This window comes from Watersipora subatra, chromosome 5, assembly GCF_963576615.1.
Source record: "Watersipora subatra chromosome 5, tzWatSuba1.1, whole genome shotgun sequence".
Taxonomy (NCBI): Eukaryota; Metazoa; Bryozoa; class Gymnolaemata; order Cheilostomatida; family Watersiporidae; genus Watersipora; species Watersipora subatra.
Window position 1 is genome coordinate 20,469,689 of NC_088712.1, and position 4,001 is coordinate 20,473,689.

General features: G+C 36.1%; 1 long non-coding RNA gene across 1 annotated transcript; it reads right to left on the reverse strand.

Moving 5' to 3' along the window:
* Positions 1–400: 400 nt before the first annotated feature.
* LOC137397007 (uncharacterized) lies at positions 401–1,128 on the reverse strand. The gene is made up of 3 exons (XR_010978695.1): positions 1,060–1,128; positions 846–932; positions 401–691 (listed from the first exon to the last, which is right to left on the reverse strand). It is a non-coding gene; the product is annotated as an uncharacterized lncRNA (long non-coding RNA).
* Positions 1,129–4,001: the final 2,873 nt, after the last annotated feature.

Sequence of the window (4,001 nt, forward strand, 5' to 3'; positions counted from 1 at the left end):
AACCTTATGCTGAAGAGAGGTAATGTATGTATCTACACTAGCATAAAAACTACTATAGTCTTTTACATCTAGTTTAAGCATAGTATTCACTTTAGATTTAACATCACGAATGATAGATTCAACTTCCTTAAAAACAACATCGCTTCCACTACAAAGTTGCTCCATCAAAAATTCCTTTTGGTCAAGCAAAACCTCAATATCTTTCTGTAAAACATTAGCTTCACAACACTTCATATCACGCTCATAATGTATAACTGCACTAATAGTGTCATCATAATGCTTTTGCACGTGTTCAAAATACTGCGGCAAGTCAAGCTCATTAACAACTTTATATGAAACAAAACTGCTATCTAAATCTTTAGTTAATAGGTCACAATAAAGTTCATGTAGACTCGTGAACTTGGAAAGTTCATCGTCCAAGAGATCTACCAGGCTGTCTATATCTTGCATAGGCTTCTTGCGAGATATAGCATTAGAAATCTTAGTACTTATGGATGTCACCTTTGATTTAGAGCGGCTTCGCTGATCTCTCAGTTGAACGAGCTCTGTTTCCATGATGATGGCTTGGCTTGCAGTCTCAAAATCTTGTTACTGTACTGGATTCGCTCCCAGGAAAGCACTTGTTAACGGACCACTTGATGAGTAGTATACATAGTTTGCTTTGCTGTATTGTTACTCATAAGCAGTCGTACTATAAAGTACAAGAAATAAACATTGAATAATACAATATTGCATGACTAATAGTACATAATTGCATAATAGTTGTTTAAAAATTACCATGCAAATATGATTTGACAAAGAATGCAGAAATAATAATATGACAGTAATACTTGTTACAAACTCACACAAGATTTTGCTTCCTTAGAGCCAAGAAACACCTAGATAAACAGGTGCTACATTGCACATATATAATATAGATTCTGTAGCAGAAGCTAAAAAGAACAAAAGCAAACTTTAATATACAGATACTAATTTAAAATACTACATGCATGATAAAATGCATTCTTCACAAAACAATTAAAACACAAGAATAAAACAAGCCTTATTTTATGTACTTACATAAATTGTATAGAAATATCAGTCCAGATGATAGGCTACTGCTGTAGTAAGCAATTGCTACGTTTTAAAATGAATAAGATGTATAGATAAAATAGTTTAAAGTGTGTAAGCAGTAATTATGGATGCTTACACAAAGGTGTCTGACTGAGCACTGACTCAGTGACCTAATTTAACTGAGCAAGGCAGCCAAGAATGTTTGGTGGTAAAAAATGCTTCCTACCTAATGACAAAAACATATGTCATGATTCATTTCAATGTTTGACCAACAAGCGCTGTAAACTATCCCAACACAATACCCCCGACAGAAAAACTAAAAATGTTGTCTATCCGCAAGTGTTGCATTGAACTAACATTGTGTTATTGTTTTATGCCCTTCATGTTCTGCTATACCACATGCAGCATTTTCTAACATATTTTTCAGTATATATATCTTTTCATGCATTTCTTTTCCTTATTGTATCTCATAAAAAGGCTATCATGTCGGCGCTTTGTTCTACTATCGTAAAGTGCTAATGCTGTATCTGCCTTGACATCATACTGTCTGTGCTGTTATACTTATAAATTTTATTGACACAACCTCATTACTGTTTGTATATACCATGTCAAAACACAGGCTATAGACAAAAAACTGGTGAGCTATGATTAGTGTTTTAAGAATGCAGAAGTCTCCATTCAATAAATGCTGGCGATAGCAAAATATTTTGTATAATTTTTTAAAAGATGCCAAATTTTTCAATACTGCCAGTTTGAAGAACTTCAGTTTGCCTAGCAATGTCAATTTCATTATCAGTTCTCTGTACACAAATAGGGCAACTCCGATTTGAGTGGTTTGAGACTGATGCATTGTAGACTAGCTGTAAAACGTATGGCAGATTTACATTGTTCTCCCCTACATTATTGACCTATATGACTGCATATGTGTATTCGTAATGCGATCAAGGCAAAAAAATTCAGTAAACTGCATATTTGGAGTTGTTTTACAGTGTAAAAGACAACTCTCAATAAACCTCTTGCTGTACATGAATCTGTTCCTGTGGACGGGTTATGCAGCTAGCGGTTTGAGGCCGTGGCGTCACTCGGGGATGTGCGAAAGACCTTTTTTGCCCCGAGTGCAGCGAGTGTTCCAGGCGCGGCTTTCCGGATGAGTTGGCGGGTGCGAGGCGATTGATTGCGAAGCGATTGAGTGCTAGGCCATTGATTGCGAGGTGATTGATTGCGAGGCGATTGATTGCGAGTGCGAGGCGATTGATTGTGAGTGTGAGGCGATTGATTGCAAGTGTGAGGCGATTGGTTGCGAGGCGATTAGTTGCGAGTGCGAGGCGATTAATTGCGAAGCGATTGAGTGCGAAGCAATTGACTGCAAAGCGATTGAGTGCGAGGCTATTGATTGCGGGGCAGATGCGGGCCGGATGATTGCAAGGCGATTGATGGCGAGGCGAATGCAAAAGCGCGATAGTCAACTGCGAGGCGGGTATAGACTGGTCAGCCAAGGCGGGTAGATGGGCCATGGACGGGTATGACGGGCCAGGCCATAGACGGGTATGAACGGATGCATGAATCTAGACACATGAATCTAGAATATTTACTAGATTTTACACGCATCTAGCTGTAAAACACATTGTAGACTTTTTTTGTTTTTCCCAATCATTATTGACATCATGATATGTGTATGCATATTCAGAGCAACAATTTCAGTAGACTGCATATTTGGAGTTGTTTTACCGTATGAAAGACAACTCTCAATAAACCTTATGCTGCCCGTGAATCTGCTCCTGTAGACGGGTAATGCAGCTAGTATGTATATATAGGGCACAGTGTGTCACGTGTCGGTGTATAGCCAGCTATTGAGAACTAAAATTAACAATGAAAAAACTGGAGCAAATTTGATTCGAACCCAAAATTGCCTGACAACAATGGCAACAATTTGACCTGTTAATTCACATAAAGTTCATGCAATTTAAAGGATTAATCAACTAATACCTATTAGACCTGTTAATCTTAATGATATACCTCTGTGAAGTACCTCTGTTCATCGATTTAACAATCGAGGACTACAAGACAATTAGCAAAAAAAAACTCCTCAGAATACCCAAATATAGAACATGAGCATGATCAAAATTATAACACACACAAAAATAAACAACTTCATTAATTTTAAAATCCATTGGCAAAAAAATGTTGATTTGTGGTGCAAACCTTTTTATTACCGGTGCAAGAACAGGCAATCCCCTAGTATGATGATATTTACATAGAGTCAGCTTTACTTATTCATACATACATGATTTCTGTAATCAAAATCAGCATGATCTATGTAGAAGGTGGAGTAGTTAACAGCTCTACTACCACCATCGTGTGCTTCCAGGTAAACACTCAGTTTCTTGTTAGTTCTTGTAAAATAGTAAATGGGGTCTAAACATAACATAAAAAATCATTGATTGTAAAAGTCAAAGATTTATTATAGCTTGTTAGGTATCCAATGGAAGTGAGAAACAGCAAAAAAGTTTGATAGCATAAAACAGATTTGGAACAAACGCTAATATATGTCTGGGAATTGTAAATATAATGTTGCTGCATCCTATATCAGCCACACTTGAAACTTTTCCCATGCTTAGAAAACCTGATTACAAGGAAATGCAGTAAAGGAATGGAACCCACCATACTAATTACTAGAGATTTTTTCCACGGACATTGATAATATAGAATGTTATGAAATAGGGTCAACGATTTAACGTTGACCTTATTTAAACCAAAAAACCAAAATAAACCTGTTGCTTTCTTTTTTCGATTATCCAACTTTTGATTAGTCTTTCATCATAGATAGGAATATAGAACGTTATGAAAATGAGTTAACGATTCAAACCAAATAAATAAAAACTTAAATCTAAATGTCAAACATATTTTGAAATTTTATTAAATTTTGAAAAGTCAATAAAAATTGAACT